This window comes from Canis lupus, chromosome 18 (assembly GCF_003254725.2).
Source record: "Canis lupus dingo isolate Sandy chromosome 18, ASM325472v2, whole genome shotgun sequence".
Classification (NCBI taxonomy): domain Eukaryota; kingdom Metazoa; phylum Chordata; class Mammalia; order Carnivora; family Canidae; genus Canis; species Canis lupus.
In genome coordinates this window covers 49,827,662-49,837,982 of record NC_064260.1, presented here as the reverse complement: position 1 = coordinate 49,837,982, position 10,321 = coordinate 49,827,662, and positions in this window count along the sequence as shown.

Below are 10,321 nucleotides of genomic sequence, written 5' to 3'. Positions count from 1 at the left end.
GACCACAACTGTCATGTGATATGATCACATGAAACCCTGAGAAAGAACTGGGTGAGCCCATTCAACCCCCAGATTCATACTCAGACAAGATGTCCTATGGAAGAGGAAGGGAGAGAGAGGAGAACTTGACGAAAACACACCTACTGTCTGCTGTCCAGACCTGGAAGTGACACCCTTCACTTCTTTCTCCATTCGGTGCAGGGGACTCTGTGCCCAGGAAGAAGAAAGGAGTTTGTGGTTCGTAGTCAGTGTCTACAATATACCATCACAGTACACCTATATAGGAGGTTGGTATGTAATAGCAGTGGGTGGCATGGTGAATAAGTTTGAGAAGAAGAATGATTTAGTATTAGTAAATTTGATACATCATATTGAGAAAAAGTACTGGATCCTTATCTCACACATAAAACAATAACATCCAAATAGATCGGTGGTTCTCAACTGGGGGTGATCTTGAGCCCCAGGATATATTTGGCAATGTCTGGAGATATTTTTATTGTCACAACTTGTGGGATGCCTCTGACACTTAGGGAAGCTGCCAAACATCCTATGATGTACACACAGGACAGCTGCCCACAACAAAGAATCATCCACCCCCAGATATCTAGTGTCAAGATTGAGAAACCCTGCAGTACGATTCCCTTACATGTGATGAGAAAAACAAAATATTAACAGAAAAAGGGGGCCTGGCTGACTTAGTCAAAAGAGCATGTGACTCTTGATCCTGGAGTTGTGAGTTTGAGCCCCACATTGGGTATAGAAACTACTTTAAATAAATAAATAGGGGATCCCCGTGTGGCTCAGCGGTTTAGTGCCTACCTTTGGCCCAGGGTGTGATCCTGGAGTCCTGGGATCGAGTCCCACATTGGGCTCCCTGCATGGAGCCTGCTTCTCCCTCTGCCTGTGTCTCTGCCTCTCTCTCTCTGTCTCTTATGAATAAATAAATAAAATCTTAATAAATAAATTCAAAATATGTTAGAAAAAAATAAAATATTTCTTCATGACTTTGGGCAGGGTATGAGTTTTTTTAATTAAGGATTTTATTTATTTATTCATGAGAGACACACACAGAGAGGCAGAGACATGGGCAGAGGGAGAAGCAGGCGCCCTGTGATGAGCCTGATGCGGAGTTTGATTCCAGGACCCCAAGATCATGACCTGAACCAAAGGCAGATGCTCAACCACTGAGTCACCCAGGCACCCTGGGGATTAATTTCTTAAACAAGGTCCCCAGATGAATGAAATTTACTACATCAAAACTTAGGGTTTCACCTGTCCAGTGATGGTTATTGTTTATCAGATTATCAGATGATATACTCAAAGGAAATATTTGCAACATCTTATGGGGTGGGAGAGGACTGTGGTTTATAATGTTGAATTTGGAGTTCCCACTAATTTTCCAGAATCCCCCCAAACCACAAAGACCATGAAAAACCAACACACACACACACACCATCTGTCATGAAAGTTGGAGACATCTGAAGGGAGTCCTGTTAAGAGCTTCTATGCACCAAATAACAGACCCTGACATTCATAAAGTGAAAGCTGGTGGGAAGACAAGGATTTCGGGAGCTGGAAACAACAGATTTGAAATTATGCAACAGGAAGATAGGGAAGGTGCTGCCCTTTCAATTGCTCTTGGGACATTTACTGTCATAGCCACATTTCATGGCGTAGAGGATGTTTTAGAACATTCCAGAGGAAAAGAGAGAAATAGGACAGACACCAGTCTCTCATTGTAATGCAATACAATGAAAAATAACAAAGCCAGGAGACAAAAACCCCTTAACGCTTATAGTTAACAATAGTAATTTACAATATTTATAGCTGTAAGTATATTTATAAATCTCTTAATCACATGTCAAAGAAGAGACCAAAACCAAAATTTCAAAACTTCTAGCAAATTATGATAAAGAAACACCATATTCCAGAAGCATTGGTCTGCTTATCTCAATGACACTAGCTTTTAATTAGTCTTGCGCATTACAGCAATTATTAGAAGCTGTATATGGAAGCTCCCCCACAGCTCATTCTTCAAAGCTGGCTTGGCCATTCTTGACTCTTTGTCATTCTATATAGATTTTTTAGTATTAGTTTTCCCAGTTCCATGAAAAACTTTGATGAAATTTTGATTGGGATTCGAGTGTATTTATAGATTAATTTGGTGAGACGTGACATCTTTATGATATTAAGTCATCCCATCTGGTAAAGCCCCTGAACAGCCGAAGTGCTGGCTGGAGGTAAAGGGAGTGTGGGATTCATGGAGAAGGAAGGAAACCATAAATACTGGCTATGGTGTCATGACCTGTTGCAGCAACAGAGCCCCCTCCATATGTCCTTTGTGGTTCTGAGTTTTGTATATTGGGAGGAAATTATCTTTGTGAGGTGCAAAGTGGTCACGGGAGGAAAAACATGTAACAGAAGACAGACAGCTCAACCTGTTTCCAATAATACACTCAACAGGTTTTTCTTTTTCTCTGTTCACCTATGAACAAGATGGGGCCTGGAATTTCTGAAAAAACGAACCTTTGAGGGATGGGGAAGATGAGTCTCACGTTTCTAACAGCTTGGATTAGTTGAGGGGTGGGTAAACTCTTCCTGCTGTCTGTCATCCCAAATAACCATCAAGGGCTACACTGGGCGAAGCAGAGACAAGAGCTTTTGTGTGAAGGGACAAAGGGGCTGTAGGCAGGACTCCAAGGGATGACGTGGAGATGGGCAAAGGACCAACACGGAGATGTTCCAGGTCCTAGACCTGATCTGCTGGGTACCTGAACGTCAGTCTGCTGCCAGGGAGGTGCCAGGATGAGTGGGCCGAAGGGATTGTACTGGCGCTTGGGACCTGTGCCCAGCTGAGCTCTCATAAGTCCTCCCTAGTGGAGACAGCAGAGTGCAGACCGTGTCCAGTGCTTCAGAATCAGTAACAGCCCAAAGAGGGACCCTGACACAGTGGCAGGCTGACAGGGTGTGGTTCTCATGTTAAGACTAGAGTCTGCAGAATGTGTGAGGCTCCCCATACTGTGGTGCAGGGAGGGAGGCCTGTGCTAAATAGAGTTAATTGAGTTGCTTGCCTCAAATGCACTCACCTTGTCCTGTGTGTAGCCCACCAGCCATGACTGATTGACTTTATTTTATCACATTTAAATTAATGGGGAAAGAATAGGGAGATTTCCAGGTCAAGACAGCAGAGTACAACCAGAAATCCACCCTGTCCTTCTCGAAAGCATTAGAATCAGAGAAGAAAAAATGTTAATATTAAATGCGACACAAATATGAAAAGGGAATTCTGTATAGGTTTGAATTAAACCTCTCTCTGAAGAGGAAAACAACAACAAACAAACCAGGAAGAAACCCACAGCCTGGGTTTGGATGGGAGCTGAAGGCTTACATCTTAGCCAGGAAGCAGGCACACAGCCAGACTGAATGCACAGGGCTTGGGGCCAGGTCCTCAGTCTGTACTCAGCTCTGGAGAGCAAAGCTTGAGAGCTCCCCATAGCTGGGGCCAGGTCTCCCCCAGCAGCACAAAGCAGGAGGCCAGAAATGCCTTCCCTGCCAGGTCACAGATGAGGCCAACCCAGAAAACAGGAGTACAGAGTTTGGGAGGGAACAGAGGAAAGCTCTATATATTCTGTTTATATTTTTGTTTCATATTCAGCAGGAGGATAGATGTATTAGCTAGATGTTTGCTGGAAAAGGAAATCTATCCATGACTTTTGAAAATGTAAGGGAAACTACTAACAATAGAAACAAAATATATAACTTCCAAAACAATCGTGGACAAGGCAACAGCAGAAAGAAAACTCAGTTAATTCACCAGAAGACAGGGCACCTGGGTGGCTCAGTGGTTGAGCATCAGACTTTGGCTCAGGTCGTGATCCCAGAGTCCGGGATCGAGTCCCACATTGGACTCCCCACAGGAAGCCCGCTTCTCCCTCTGCCTATGTCTGTGCCTCTCTGTGTGTACCATTCATGAATAAATAAATAAATGAAACATTTTTTAAAAAATTCACCAAGACAGGAAAAGAGGGAGAGCAAGAAATAAAGAATGCTAAATAGAACACATACTATAATATGGAAAGTTTAAGTCTCAGTGGCAATACCAATAAATGTAAAGGAGTCAAACTTTTTTAAAAAGACAGACACCAGGGATCCCTGGGTGGCACAGCGGTTTGGCGCCTGCCTTTGGCCCAGAGCGTGATCCTGGAGACCCGGAATCGAATCCCACATCAGGCTCCCGGTGCATGGAGCCTGCTTTTCCCTCTGCCTATGTCTCTGCCTCTCTCTCTCTGTGTGTGTAACTATCATAAATAAATTTTAAAAAATTAAAAAAAAAAAAAAGACACCAGGCAGCCCGGGTGGCTCAGCGGTTTAGTGCCACCTTCAGTCCAGGGTGTGATCCTGGAGACCCGGGATCGAGTCCCATGTTGGGCTCCCTGCATGGAGCCTGCTTCTCCCTCTGCCTGTGTCTCTGCCTCCCTCCCTCTCTCTGTGTGTGTGTTTCTCATGAATAAATAAATAAAATCTTAAAAAAAAAGACTGACACCAATTGGACTAAAACAAAACACGATGAAATTTAATTATATGTTGTTTTTAGGAAACATTTCTAAAACAAGAGGAAGATTGTAAATAAAAAAGATGGGGAAAAATACCAAATGCTAATCGAAAGAAAGCCTGTATAGCAATTGCAGTATCAGAGAACCTAGGGCTCAAAGCAAAATTGTTACAATAGACACAGAAATATTTCATATTAGAAAAAGGGCCAATTCATCAAGAAAATATCCTTAAAAATACGGCTGAAGGGATCCCCGGGTGGCGCAGCGGTTTAGCGCCTGCCTTTGGCCCAGGGCGTGATCCTGGAGACCCGGGATCAAATCCCACGTCGGGCTTCCGGTGCATGGAGCCTGCTTCTCCCTCTGCCTATGTCTCTGCCTCTCTCTCTCTCTCTCATAAATAAATAAAAAAAAATAAAAAAAATAAAATATGGCTGAAAAAAACCCCCACAGCTTGAAATTGGCTCAAGGAAAGAAACAGTCATAAAAGAAATGTAAACTGTGATCAGATCACCCCTAAACAGAGGCCCCAGGTCCAGATGGCCTTATCATGAATTCTAGCTATGCTTCAGGACAGGAGCATTTTAACCCTCAGCAAACTCCTGCAATGACTAGGAAAAGGTAGAAAGTGATCATGTCATTTTTTGAAAAGAGATTTTATTTAATTGTTTGAGATAGAGAGAAAGTGAGAGACAGCATGAGCAGAGGGAGAGAGGCAGAGAGAGAAGGAGAGTAGACTCTCTGCTGAGCAGGAAGCCCAATGTGGGACTTGATCACAGGACCCCAGGATCATGACCTGAGCCAAAGGCAGACGCTTAACTGACTGAACCACCCAGGTGTCCCTGATCATGTCACTTTAATAGAACTGGACAAGATACCCTGGAGAAAAGGTAACTCTAAGCCACTCTCCCTTATGAGCACTGAGGTAAAAAGCAACCCAGCATTACAATGAAAGAATAGTACAGCATGACCAAAAGATTTGCCCTTAAAATAATAAAAAATGAGAACAGCAAACACTTACATAGTACTTACTGTGTACCAGGCCTTGCTGTAAGGCTTTACAGAGATTAAAAAAATTAATCATCGCAATGATACTATGAGGTACAGAGAAGTCAAGGAACTTGCCTAATGCCACACAGCTGGTAGGCAGTAGAGCCCAAGATTTAGTCCCAACTGGCCTCAATCTGTTCTCTTAGCTGCCTCACTCTGCCACCCCTTTAGGTCAACCATAGTTTAATAGATTAGAAAAAAGATTGATGTAATTAAGAAGAAAGAAGAAAAACAATATGACTATCTGTGATGTAGAAGAAGCATTCAATGAAACTGAGCACCCCATTCATAATAAAACTGCCTTGGGAGTTTCCTTAGTATGATCAAGCTCTCTACCATAAGCCTCAGCAAGCCTCATACTTACAGGGTGCCAAGACAGTTGTCACATTTAAGTGCCATCTTAAGATAAGAAATGGGCCAGAGTCCTCTGGTTGTGACGGAAGGGGAAGTCCATTTCCAAGGCGCCTCTGGGCAACCAACCAAGTCACACCCAGATCTGGGAGGGCAGTTTGAATTTTATTGTCTGGATCCTCTATAAACAGTTTGCTAGCGAGCTATTTGGAGGTGAATTCCTCCGGATGCAGCAGGTGTCATGAAAGATCCTCTGACTAATTAGGGAAGAAGGCATTCTATGGTAGAGAAGGGCAACAGTGTCGGAGAAAAACCTGGACAGATACTCTTGTGAAGGTTTCAAGGCTTCAGCTTTATCTGAGATAGTTTCAAGGTATTATTGTTTATACTTCCATTTCCTTTGGCATCTGCATCACCAGATCTGCATCACATTTCTGCAGCCCCTTGCCTTTTTGTTCAGAAGCAGTTGCCACTCACTAGGGGGAACACATCGGACACCCACACCAGAATTCCGTGTCTGAGCAGCCAGTGAAAAATGGCCTCCCTAAGGAAATCTAAAGCATAGGAAACAAAAAGGAGAAACAACAATTCTTTTTTTTAAAAAAGGATTTTATTTATCTATTTGACACAGAAAGAGAGCACAAGCAGGGGGAGCAGCAGAAGCAGAATCTCCACCGAGCAGGGAGCCTGAGCCTGATATGGGGCTCAATCCCAGGACCCCAGGACCCCGGGATCATGATCCGAGCTGAAGGCAGATGCTTAACTGACGGAGTCACCCAGGTGCCCCAGAAGCAGCAATTCTAACAAATGGAACTGGGGACTTGAGTATTAAGTTTTTATACACTTGCATTCAAGTCATGCCCCACATAAGGAAGCCCACTACTTTTATACCTTATTATTTAAACCTATGAGCTCTTAGTTGGTGAAATAAGAGAAAGAAACTAGCATATGTCAATTATAATTCAATAATAAAAAAGGGAGAGAAGAGAAACTAGACACCTAATATTAGAAAACAAGATACTAGACTCTCATTATTTCTCAATAAGATTACCATCAGCATAGAAAACAGAAAAGCTTCGACAAATTTTTATGTAATAGGGGAGTCCATTAAGGGATCCAGATCGAAACTATTAAAGGCAAATCAATACTGCTCTATTCACAAACAATAGCTAGTTAGGAAATGAGATCACAAAACATAAAAACACAAGACATCACATAAAATTCCTATGTTAAAAAATGTGCACAATTTTTAAAGAAAAAGTTCTAAATGTTTAGCAAAGAACCAAAAAGATCTACAAAACTGAGGAGTGACATCACATTTCCTAGGTGGAGAGACTCCATATTGTAAAGACCTGGATCTTCTTCAAATGAATCTGTAATCCAGGGCATTTAGGTAAACGTTCTTTGTGCATTTGCTGTGGGCCCAGCACTACTCATTTACTCTTCTTCACCCTAACAGTTGCTCCTTTAGGGCATATGTTATCCTAATTTCCCACTAGAAGGGACTGAGGCATCCCAAATGTAGGCTTTTGAATCCAGATCCTTAACTTTGAAGCTCTGGTGTTACCTATAGACAATCATGTTTCTAAATCTATTTGGATCAACCCGAACTCTTCTAAAAAATATAGTGTTGGGCAGCCCCGGTGGCGCAGCGGTTTAGCGCCGCCTGCAGCCCAGGGCGTGATCCTGGGGACCCGGCATTGAGTCCCACATCAGGCTCCCTGCATGGTGCCTGCTTCTCCCTCTGCCTGTGTCTCTGCCTCTCTCTCTCTAGCTGTGTCTCTATGAATAAATAAATAAAATCTTAAAAAAATAAAAAATATAGTGTTGAATGAAAAGGCAAGGTGAAAATTTGTGGCATAGCAAGATATTATTACTACAAGTAAAAAGCACCAAACACTCATATTTTTTCTGCAGGTAAGTGCATGTGCAAGTAGAGGCATTTTTTTTTTTCTTTAGAGGATTGGAAGATAATATTGGATCCAATAGCATTTGGCTCTGGGGTGGAAGGATTCTTGTTTTTTTGGTTGTTGTTGTTGTTAGGGTCTTAATTTTTAAGGATCAGTATATACATATGCTACTGTGAAGTATTTTTAAGTCACCTAGAAAAGAGTGGAAACAAATAAGCAAAAACAATAATGGGGATTGAGTCAGGGCAGTGAAAATCTGTTACTACTTTCTTTTTGCTTTTCTGTATATCTTAACTTCCCAAAGAAAGGAAAAGCAGTGATTTTTTTCATTTTCCATATATAAAATTGTATTACAATAATTTTGGGGAGTGTTTGTATGTATGTATGTATGTATTTATTTTTGTATATATTTTTTTGTATTACAATATTGTGTAAGCACCTCCCTTGAGAAGCTCTGTGCTGGGGGCTGGAGAAGAGAGAAGATCCGATTGTGCCATTGTCACACCTGATCTGTGGCAATGGTTGCTCAAGATGGTTGTATGGAGTGGTAGAAGAAAACTTCCTGGGAAGGTGACATTCAAAGGGAGGAGGAATGAGGAATGGGAGGAAGATGGATCCTCGGGTGCAAATCCAGCCTGTGGATGGAGCCATCTGAGCTGGAACTGGAGAGGTCAGTGCCTGATCTTGAACACCAGGCTAGGGGCTTGGGATTGGGCTTGAGGACACTGGGGAACCACCAAAGGAGAGGCAGAATGGATCTGAGGCTTAATCCCACTCATTCCATGGTGCAGAGAAGGAATCGGAAGAGATGAGATGAGAGGTGAGGCTGGGAGACCTCAAGGATGCTTTGGAAATTTCCGGGTGAAAGCGCATCAGTCATGGCCATGAGACAGGCAGGAGGACACAGGAACAAGGAACATCTGGAAGGCAGAATTAGCTGAACACAGTGGCTTCTGGTCTGGAGGCTAGTGAAGGAGGCAAATGTGGATGGTGGTATAGAATGGGACAGGTGCAGAAGGAGAGATGATAGTGGGGGCCTGGGATGCCTCAGAGGAGGGCTTTCTGGGAGGTGACATTGAGTGGAGCCTGGTGAGTGGGTACCCCAGATGGGTGGGGACTCAGTGAGGGATCTAAGGTCAGGAAACCTCAGACAGAGTTCTGGCAGCTGTGCTGTCTTGGGCAAACCACTCAGTGTCCCTATCACATTCTGTCTTCTTTTGTAAACAGGGGCTCATCATTCCTCCGCCCTGAGTTGTGGGAGGATTAAGGAGATAACACATGGCAAGTGGTTGGCACAGAGCCTGGTGCTGGATGAACAGGAGATCCTACCCCTTACTCTCAGTTTCCCATCACCCGGTGCCCAGCCATCTCCCATCCACAGCATCTCCAGCCTGCCGTCTCCCCATGGCCTTTTGTTCCCTTGACCCAGTTAGACGGGATGAGGAAGAAATCCACCCTCTGGCTCCATCCTACCCCCCTTCAACTGCCCCAGGGGGAGGATCTATGGACTCAGGTCAGAATCCAGGATTAGCTGTGTAATCCCCCAGCTCTGTCTGGGCATTCTCTTTCCCTACCTAGGAGTAGGGGCCCGCTGGCTAGGAGCCAGAACTGCTGGGCCCTGGTCCTGGTACTGTGAGACCTCAGACAAGGCGTCGATGTTTTGGTGCCTTTATTGGGACTACCAATGACATCTGCAGTGAGTGTCACATGTGCTCCAGTTGTTCTGTTTGCTGGGGTGGGGGGCGGGGGGTGGCACTCCGGAAAGGAAGGCAGGCCTTGATTTGATTCTAGCTCTACCACTCTGCAGCGTCATGCCCGTGGACAAGAGATGAAACTCCATGGGCCTCAACCTTTTCCTCACATATAAAGTTAACTCTATTCTAGGCTGCCATGGGGAGTATTTGAGAAAATAAGAGCAAATGAGTTTGTAACTAGCAGGAGAGACAAGGAAGGATGGTAATGGGACAAGAGAATAGAGGATCCCTAAAGAAAAGACCAAAAAGGGCATCCTTGTCCCTGGACCAGGGCAAAGTGTCCCAGCGAACAGGTGCCAGAGAACTGACAAAAGACCAGAGCTAATCAGACTCCTGAGGCTTCCCAAGAAGGCAAAGGACACAGGACCTCCTCAGGCCGGGGGAGCACCCAGTAAGGGGAGGACAGTAAAGTCCCAAGAAGAAGGGGTCCTGGGCAGGGGCTTCAAGGGTGATGTGTCTGAGCTGAGGATCCTGCCCGGGGAGAGGGGCAGAGTCCTTAAATGCCAGGCCAGGGCCTGGCTGTGAAGGCAGGGCGGCCACTCCAAGATTTTGAGCAGGAGTGCCTGTCTCTATTCTATTCCCCTCCCAGGGGCTGGGGAGAGGAATTGGCTGGCAGGGTTTAGCAGCGTGGGCAAGAGGCTGTGCCACTATCTCCACCATCTCCACCGTCTCCACACTCGCTGCCTCACCCCAACCTAACACCTCC